A 10,584-nucleotide genomic window follows, 5' to 3' on the forward strand; every position below is an offset into this window, starting at 1 on the left:
AGGTGAAGGGTCTGGTGGGGATCACCCTGCATACTGTGGTACTGTGACCCCAGGTGCAGTGCCTGGGAGAGGTCACCCTGGGGACTCTAGACATGTGACTGCAGGTACAGGGTCTGGGAGGGTGTCAACATGGACATTGTGGACTTGTGACTCCAGTTGCAGGGTCTGGTTTGGTGGGGTCGCTGTGAAGACTGTAGACATGTGACCCCATTTATAGGGTCTGGGGGGTGTCACCATGGAAACTGTGGACCTGTGACCGCAGATTCAGGGCCTGGGAGCAGTGGGCACCCTGGAGATTATGGACATGTGACCACACTTATAAGGTCTAGTGAGATGTGGTAACCTAGACAATGTGGACCAGTTACACCAGGTACAAGTTCTTGTGAGGTGGGCCCTGGACACTGCGGACATGTGACACCAGGTGCAGTGTCTGGGATGTTTGTTACCCTGGAGACTTTGGAGATGAAACCCCAGGTGAAGGGTCTGTGAGGAGGTGGTCACCCTGAGGACAATGGACATGTGACACCTGGTACAGTGCCTGGGAGAGATCACACTGGGGACTCTAGACATGTGACCTCAGAACATGGTCTGGGAAGGTGTCACCCTGGAGATGGTGGACGTATGACCTTAGATACAGGGTCTTGCAGGGTGTCACACTTGAGATTTTTGACGGGACCCCAGGTTCAGGGTCTGGGAGCGGTGGTCACCCTGGAAAATGTACACTTGTGACCAGAGTTAAAAGGTCTGGTGAGGGGGGCTCAACCTAGAGCCTATGGACATGTCACTCCAGGTCTAGGGTGGGAAAGGGTGAGTTACCCTGGAAACTGTGAACATGTGACCCCAGAAACATTTTGTGTGAGGGGTGCCACCTAGGATACTGTGGACATGTGACCTCAGGGGGACCGTCTGGGAGGAGTTCACCCTGGAGCCTGTGGAAGTGTGATCTCAGGTCAAAGGCCTAGGAGCGGGGTCACCCTGGAGACTGTGGATGTGTGACCCTGGGTGCAGGGTCTTGGGAGAGGGCTCACCCTGGAGACTGTTGGCATGTGACTCCAGGTGCACGGTGTGGTGATATGGGGCACCCTGCCAACTGTGGACATGTGACCCCAGGTGCAGGGCCAGAAAGGGGGCATCACCCTGGAGACTGTGGACGTGTGACCCTATGTACAAGGGACTGGATGTGGGTCACGTGGGAGAAGTTGGATATGTGAACCCAGCTCACTCTGGAGACATGAATGTGTGACACCATGTACAGTGTATGGGAGGGGGTTACCATGGAGACTGTGGACTTGTAACCATAGGTACAGGGTCTGGGAGAGGTTCAGCCTGGGGTCTGTGGACCTGTGTCCCCAGGTGTAGGGTCTGAGAAGGGAAGTCACCTTAGGGAGTATGGATGTGCAACCACAGGTACAGGGTTGGAAGATGGGTTCACCCTGGAATCTGGACGAATGACCCCAAGGCCATGGCCTGGGATGTGGGACACCCTGGAGATTTTGGACATATGACCCCAGCTGCAGGGTCTGGGAGGTGTGGTCTCCCTGGAGACTGTGTACTCATATCCTCGGGTACAGGTTCTGGGAGGGAGGAATCACCCTGGGGACTATGGACTTGTGACCCAAAGTGCAGTGTCTGGGAAGAGGCTGACCCTGGAGACTGTGGAAGTGTGATCCCATGTATATGGTCTTGGGGGTCACCCTGGATATTGCAGACATTAAAATCCAGGTACAGTGTCTGTGTGGGGTGTCACCATGGAGAATGTGGCCATGTGACCCTAGGTACAAGGTCTGGGAGGGGGTAACCCTGGAGACTTGATGTGTGAGCCCAGGTACTGGGTCTGGGTGGTGGGGTGACCCTGGACACTGTGGACATGTGACATGTGATCATTGGCTCTGTGAAGGAGAGTGAAAATGATGAAGGGACCAAAACCTTCACTGATTTCATAGAGTTTAGAAAGGACTGAACCAAGAAAGAAGAAATTACAACTCTTCTTTCGTACACTATCTCTATCTGCTCCACTTCACTGACTCACCCATGACCCTAAATTGAAGTGGCACAGTTACTTCTGATCTCCTTAGCCATCTTGATTAAACTGTATACATTTTCTTTTTGTCTTCTGAAAATGTTAGAAATTGCAAAGAACTTTTAAGAGAAAAATAAAACAAACACCAAATCACAGGAAGGTAGAGTTTAAAGTACATGTATTTGACAGTCCTATGGTTTGCCCTTCATCTTGCCAGTAAAGAATAAAATACAGCTCTATTGCCACAGACTTGTTCTAGTATGCCACCTTCAACATAAATACCACTAGTTGAGATTTTTATAAATTTTGAGAGGAACTTTGCCTTTCCTCTGATAATCTTGAATTAAGTAAAAGATCTCCATTGGCAGGGTATGATCAGTCATAAATGTCCCAGTGAAAAGGAACAATGAAAACAGAGACAAGTATCAAGAAAACCATGCTATGTTCAACACTTGGAACTTATACAAGTAAGGTCAACTAGACACTCAAATCGCTGAGTGTTTTATTAAACAATTACTGAAGTTGTATATGTAGAAATCTATAAGCATTTAATTATGACTGGTTTTCAACTTTTCCTGTGAATGTGAGAATCTGTACTTGCAGAAGTGTGGCTTATATTCCATGAGATGTAACTGAACTGTATGAATCTTTTCTTTTTTTTGTACAAATTACATAAATAAGTACATATATGTTTTAAACATAAATATCATGGTTAATAGCTTATGTTTACACTTAAATGAACTTGTGTGAAGGAATTCTAATTCATTGGAAAATCATTTAGAGTTTCCCCCAAATATACAATTTAAATAATTTAATAACACATTTCTTTTTTTTTTATTTTTAAACTTTACATAATTGTATTAGTTTTGCCAAATATCAAAATGAATCCACCACAGGTATACCTGTGTTCCCCATCCTGAACCCTCCTCCCTCCTCCCTCCCCATACCATCCCTCTGGGTCGTCCCAGCACATTAGCCCCAAGCATCCAGTATCGTGCATCGAACCTGGACTGGAAACTCGTTTCATACATGATATTTTACATGTTTCAATGCCATTCTCCCAAATCTTCCAACCCTCTCCCTCTCCCACAGAGTCCATAAGACTGTTCTATACATCAGTGTCTCTTGCTATCTCGTACACAGGGTTATTGTTACCATCTTTCTAAATTCCATATATATGCGTTAGTATACTGTATTGGTGTTTTTCTTTCTGGCTTACTTCACTCTGTATAATAGGCTCCAGTTTCATCTACCTCATTAGAACTGATTCAAATGTATTCTTTTTAATGGCTGAGTAATACTCCATTGTGTATATGTACCACAGCTTTCTTTTCTTTTTTTTTTTTATTTTATTTTTAAACTTTACATAATTGTATTAGTTTTGCCAAATATCAAAATGAATCTGCCACAGCTTTCTTATCCATTCATCTGCTGATGGACATCTAGGTTGCTTCCATGTCCTGGCTATTATAAACAGTGCTGTGATGAACATTGGGGTACACGTGTCTCTTTCCATTCTGGTTTCCTCATTGTCTATCCCCTGGATCATAAGGCAGTTCTATTTCCAGTTTTTTAAAGAATCTCCACACTGTTCTCCATAGTGGCTGTACTAGTTTGCATTCCCACCAACAGTGTAAGAGGGTTCCCTTTGCTCCACACCCTCTCCAGCATTTATTATTTGTAGACTTTTGGATCGCAGCCATTCTGACTGGTGTGAAATGGTACCTCATAGTGGTTTTGATTTGCATTTCTCTGATAATGAGTGATGTTGAGCCTCTTTTCATGTGTTTGTTAGCCATCTGTATGTCTTCTTTGGAGAAATGTTTATTTAGTTCTTTGGCCCATTTTTTGATTGGGTCATTTATTTTTCTGGAGTTGAGCTGTAGGAGTTGCTTGTATATTCTCGAGATTAGTTGTTTGTCTGTTGCTTCATTTGCTATTATTTTCTCCCATTCTGAAGGCTGTCTTTTCACCTTGCTAATAGTTTCCTTTAATGTGCAGAAGCTTTTAAGGTTAATTAGGTCCCATTTGTTTATTTTTGCTTTTATTTCCAATATTCTGGGAGGTGGGTCATAGAGGATCCTGCTGTGATGTATTTCAGAGAGTGTTTTGTCTATGTTCTCCTCTAGGAGTTTTATAGTTTCTGGTCTTACGTTTAGATCTTTAATCCATTTTGAGTTTATTTTTGTGTATGGTGTTAGAAAGTGTTCTAGTTTCATTCTTTTACAAGTGGTTGACCAGATTTCCCAGCACCACTTGTTAAAAAGATTGTCTTTAATCCATTGTATATTCTTGCCTCCTTTGTCAAAGATAAGGTGTCCATATGTGTGTGGATTTATCTCTGGGCTTTCTATTTTGTTCTATTGATCTATATTTCTGTTTTTGTGCCAGTACCATACTGTCTTGATAACTGTGGCTTTGTAGTAGAGCCTGAAGTCAGGTAGGTTGATTCCTCCAGTTCCATTCTTCTTTCTCAAGATCGCTTTGGCTATTCGAGGTTTTTTGTATTTCCATACAAATTATGAAATTATTTGTTCTAGCTCTGTGAAGAATACTGTTGGTAGCTTGATAGGGATTGCATTGAATCTATAAATTGCTTTGGGTAGTATACTCATTTTCACTATATTGATTCTTCCAATCCATGAACATGGTCTATTTCTCCATCTATTAGTGTCCTCTTTGATTTCTTTCACCAGTGTTTTATAGTTTTCTATATATAGGTCTTTAGTTTCTTTAGGTAGGTATATTCCTAAGTATTTTATTCTTTCCGTTGCAATGGTGAATGAAATTGTTTCCTTAATTTCTCTTTCTGTTTTCTCATTACTAGTGTATAGGAATGCAAGGGATTTCTGTGTGTTGATTTTATATCCTGCAACTTTACTATAGTCATTCATTAGTTCTAGTAATTTTCTGGTGGAGTCTTTAGGGTTTTCTATGTAGAGGATCATGTCATCTGCAAACAGTGAGAGCTTTACTTCTTCTTTTCCAATTTGGATTCCTTTTATTTCTTTTTCTGCTCTGATTGCTGTGGCCAAAACTTCCAAAACTATGTTGAATAGTAATGGTGAAAGTGGGCACCCTTTTCTTGTTCCTGACTTTAGAGGAAATGCTTTCAATTTTTCACCATTGAGGATAATGTTTGCTGTGGGTTTGTCATATATAGCTTTTATGTTGAGGTATGTTCCTTCTATTCCTGCTTTCTGGAGAGTTTTGATCATAAATGGATGTTGAATTTTGTCAAAGGCTTTCTCTGCATCTATTGAGATAATCATATGGTTTTTATTTTTCAATTTGTTAAGGTGGTGTATTACATTGATTGATTTGCGGATATTGAAGAATCCTTGCATCCCTGGGATAAAGCCCACTTGGTCATGGTGTATGATCTTTTTAATGTGTTGTTGGATTCTGATTGCTAGAATTTTGTTAAGGATTTTTGCATCTATGTTCATCAGTGATATTGGCCTGTAGTTTTCTTTTTTTGTGGGCTCTTTGTCAGGTTTTGGTATTAGGGTGATGGTGGTCTCATAGAATGAGTTTGGAAGTTTACCTTCCTCTGCAATTTTCTGGAAGAGTTTGAGCAGGATAGGTGTTAGCTCTTCTCTAAATTTTTGGTAGAATTCAGCTGTGAAGCCGTCTGGACCTGGGCTTTGGTTTGCTGGAAGATTTTTGATTACAGTTTCAATTTCCGTGCTTGTGATGGGTCTGTTAAGATTTTCTATTTCTTCCTGGTCCAGTTTTGGAAAGTTGTAATTTTCTAAGAATTTGTCCATTTCTTCCACGTTGTCCATTTTATTGGCATATAATTGTTGATAGTACTCTCTTATGATCCTTTGTATTTCTGTGTTGTCTGTTGTGATCTCTCCATTTTCATTTCTAATTTTATTGATTTGATTTTTCTCCCTTTGTTTCTTGATGAGTCTGGCTAATGGTTTGTCAATTTTATTTATCGTTTCAAAGAACCAGCTTTTGGTTTTGTTGATTTTTGCTATGGTCTCTTTTGTTTCTTTTGCATTTATTTCTGCTCTAAGTTTTAAGATTTCTTTCCTTCTACTAACCCTGGGGTTCTTCATTTCTTCCTTTTCTAGTTGCTTTAGGTGTAGAGTTAGGTTATTTATTTGACTTGTTTCTTGTTTCTTGAGGTGTGCCTGTATTGCTATGAACTTTCCCCTTAGGACTGCTTTTACCGTGTCCCACAGGTTTTGGGTTGTTGTGTTTTCATTTTCATCTGTTTCTATGCAAATTTTGATTTCTTTTTTGATTTCTTCTGTGATTTGTTGGTTATTCAGCAGCGTGTTGTTCAGCCTCCATATGTTGGAATTTTTAATAGTTTTCTCCTGTAATTGAGATCTAATCTTACTACATTGTGGTCAGAAAGGATGCTTGGAATGATTTCTATTTTTTTGAATTTACCAAGGCTAGCTTTATGGCCCAGGATGTGATCTATCCTGGAGAAGGTTCCATGTGCGCTTGAGAAAAAGGTAAAATTCATTGTTTTGGGATGAAATGTCCTATAGATATCAATTAGGTCTAACTGGTCTATTGTATCATTTAAAGTTTGTGTTTCCTTGTTAATTTTCTGTTTAGTTGATCTATCCATAGGTGTGAGTGGGGTATTAAAGTCTCCCACTATTATTGTGTTATTGTTAATTTCTCCTTTCATACTTGTTAGCATTTGTCTTACATACTGCGGTGCTCCCGTGTTGGGTGCATATATATTTATAATTGTTATATCTTCTTCTTGGATTGATCATTTGATCATTATGTAGTGACCTTCTTTGTCTCTTTTCACAGCCTTTGTTTTAAAGTCTATTTTATCTGATATGAGTATTGCTACTCCTGCTTTCTTTTGGTTCCTATTTGCATGGAAAATCTTTTTCCAGCCCTTCACTTTCAGTCCGTATGTGTCCCCTGTTTTGAGGTGGGTTTCTTGTAGACAACATATGTAGGGGTCTTGTTTGTGTATCCATTCAGCCAGTCTTTGTCTTTTGGTTGGGGCATTCAACCCATTTACGTTTAAGGTAATTACTGATAAGTATGATCCTGTTGCCATTTACTTTATTGTTTTGGGTTCAAATTTATACACCGTTTTTGTGTTTCCTGTCTAGAGAATATCCTTTAGTATTTGTTGGATAGCTGGTTTGGTGGTGCAGAATTCTCTCAGCTTTTGCTTGTCTGAAAAGCTTTTGATTTCTCCTTCATACTTGAATGAGATCCTTGCTGGGTACAATAATCTGGGCTGTAGGTTATTTTCTTTCATCATTTTAAGTATGTCTTGCCATTCCCTCCTGGCTTGAAGAGTTTCTATTGAAAGATCAGCTGTTATCCTTATGGGAATTCCCTTGTGTGTTATTTGTTGTTTTTCCCTTGCTGCTTTTAATATTTGTTCTTTGTGTTTGATCTTTGTTAATTTGATTAATATGTGTCTTGGGGTGTTTCGCCTTGGGTTTATCCTGTTTGGGACTCTCTGGGTTTCTTGGACTTGGGTAATTATTTCCTTACTCATTTTAGGGAAGTTTTCAACTATTATCTCCTCAAGTATTTTCTCATGGTCTTTATTTTTGTCTTCTTCTTCTGGGACCCCTATGATTCGAATGTTGTAGTGCTTAATATTGTCCTGGAGGTCTCTGAGATTGTCCTCATTTCTTTTAGTTCATTTTTCTTTTATCCTCTCTGATTCATTTATTTCTACCATTCTATCTTCTAATTCACTAATCCTATCTTCTGCCTCTGTTATTCTATTTGTTGCCTCCAGAGTGTTTTTAATTTCACTTATTGCATTATTCATTATATATTGACTCTTTTTTTATTTCTTCTAGGTCCTTGTTAAACCTTTCTTGCATCTTCTCAATCTTTGTCTCCAGGCTATTTATCTGTGGTTCCATTTTAATTTCAAGATTTTGGATCAATTTCACTATCATTATTTGGAATTCTTTATCAGGTAGATTCCCTATCTCTTCTTCTTTTGTTTGGTTTGGTGGGCATTTATCCTGTTCCTTTATCCGCTGGGTATTCCTCTGTCTCTTCATCTTGTTTAAATTGCTGAGTTTGGGGTGTCCTTTCTGTATTCTGGCAGTTTGTGGAGTTCTCTTTATTGTGGCATTTCCTCGCTGTGTGTGGGTTTCTACAGGTGGCTTGTCAAGGTTTCCTGGTTAGGGAAGCTTGTGTAGGTGTTCTGGTGGGTGGAGCTGTATTTCTTCTCTCTGGAGCGCAATGAAATGTCCAGTAATGAGTTATGAGATGTCTGTGGTTTTGAGTTGACTTTGGGTAGCCTGTATCTTGAAGCTCAGGTCTGTGTTCCTTTGTTGCTGGAGAATTTGCTTGGTATGTCTTGCCCTGGAACTTGTTGGCCCTTGTGTGGTGCTTGGTTTCAGTATTGGTATGGAGGCGTTTGATGAGCTCCTGTCAATTAATGTTCCTTGGAGTCAGGAGTTCCCTGGAGTCAGGGTTTGGACTTAAGCCTCCTGCTTCCAGTTATCGGTCTTATTTTTACAGTAGTTTCAAAACTTCTCCTTCTGTACAGCACTATTGATAAAACATCTACGTTAAAGATGAAAAGTTTCTGTACTGTGAGGGTCATTCAGAGAGGTTCACAGCGTTACATGGAGAAGAGAAGAGGGAGGAGGGAGTTAGAGGTGACCCAAATGAGATGAGGCGGAATCAGTAGTGGAGAGAGTGGGCTAGCCAGTAGTCACTTCCTTATGTGCACTCCACAACTGGACCACTCAGGGATGTTCATGGAGTTATACAGAGAAGGGAAGGAGGAAGGAGACAGAGGTGGCCAGAAGGATAAAAGGGGGAATGAAAAGGAGGGAGACAGATCCAGCCAGTAATCAGTTCCCTAAGTGTTCTCCACCATCTGGAATACACAGAAATTCACAGAGTTGGGTAGAGTAGAGAGGGGTTAGGGAGGAGACACAGGCGACCTGGTGGAGAAAAAGGAGAGTCCAAAGGGAGAGAGAGCAGTCAAGCCAGTAATCTTGCTCCCTAGTGAAAAATGGGTCCTGAAGATTGGGTTCTTAAAGGTACAAAATTGGTAACAAATACATAAAAGCAAAAATTAAAAGTCTAGAGTAGAGTTTGGAATTTCAAAAATACAATGTTAAAAAAAAGAAGATGAAAAATAAAGAGAGAAAACAAACAAACAAACAAAAACAAACAATGTCGCAAAAATTATAAAGAAAAAACAGGTACAAAATTGATATCAAATACCAATAAGCATAAATTAAAAATCTAGAGTAGAGTTTGGAATTTCAGATATACAATGTTATATAAAAGAAGAAGAGAAAGAAACAGAGGAAAAAAAAAGTCACAGAAATTATAAAAAAAACTATAGGTACAAAATTGATAACATATACCAAAAAGCTAAAATTAAAAATCTAGAGTAGAGTTTGGAATTTCAAAAATACAATGTTAAAGAAAAGAAGAAAAAAAAAGAAAAAAACAAGGTCAAAAAATTATAATATATATATATATATGAAGTTTGCTGAAGAAGAAAAAAATAGGGTCTTTTTTTTTTTTTTTGCAAAGTAATATGTTATAAAAGTGAAAATTAAAGGAACAATAGAGGACTTAAAATTTTTTTAAAAAAATTAAAAGAAAAGAAAAGAAAGAATGATCGTAAAAATAGTAAAAATATATCTAGGACTTTCTCTGGTTTTGTTGTGAGTATTGTGGGTTCAGTTCATTTTTGGCCAGTTCCTTGGTCTGACTTATGTTTCTCAAGATCTATAGGCCCCTTCCTATTTAGTCCATAGTAACCACAGTGTTTTAATCTATTGCCTGTAGCTTCCAAGGCGTTTCCCTCTGTTATAGCTTCTTCTGTTTGCTGGTCTCTTCAGTGTCTGGTTTCCGCCCTGACACAAAGGGGACAGTGGAGGACACTTTTTTTTTTTTTTTTTTTTTAGGCTAACTTGTTAAGTCGCGCTGTGGGGAGGGAGGGAGGGATGCTGCAAACAAATAGCAGTGGCGTGCACTCGCAGTGCATCAGCCACACTGGGTCTGCCCCCACTCACGGCGCAGGTAGCCTCCCTGCCCACACTGCTCGGGCTCTAGGTTGTTCCTCCAGGAACAATCCGAGGCCGGCCCTGTGCTGCATGTACCTCCCAGGTCCAAGCCGCTCAGGTTCAGGCACTCGGGTAGTCCTCAGAGGTGCAGACTTGGTTGGGCCTGCGTTTTGTGCTCTTCCCAGGTCCGAGCAGCTCAGGTGATGGGGTGTTTGGCGAGTGCCAATGCTGCGACTTATCGCCTCCCTGCCACTCGGTTATCTGGGTGTAAAACCGGCGCACCTTCTCAGGCAGATGTTGACCGTCCAGAAGTTGACCCCAAGAAGTTTTAGTTAGCAAAGTAGCCTGCTTACAGTTTTATACATAATGTCTCTCTGGGGCTGTGATTGCCCCCTTCCGGCTCTGGCTGCCTGTCACCGGAGGGGGAAGGTCTGCAGCCGGCTCTCTCTGTTCAGTCCTTTGTTCCGTGCGCGGGCCTGGCGGTGTCTTAGGTTAGGGCTGGCTTTTCGCCTGGTAGATATCCCACAGTCCGGTTTGCTAGCCCAAATTATTTCGCTCGGA

This window comes from Bubalus bubalis, chromosome 7 (genome assembly GCF_019923935.1).
Source record: "Bubalus bubalis isolate 160015118507 breed Murrah chromosome 7, NDDB_SH_1, whole genome shotgun sequence".
NCBI classification, from domain to species: domain Eukaryota; kingdom Metazoa; phylum Chordata; class Mammalia; order Artiodactyla; family Bovidae; genus Bubalus; species Bubalus bubalis.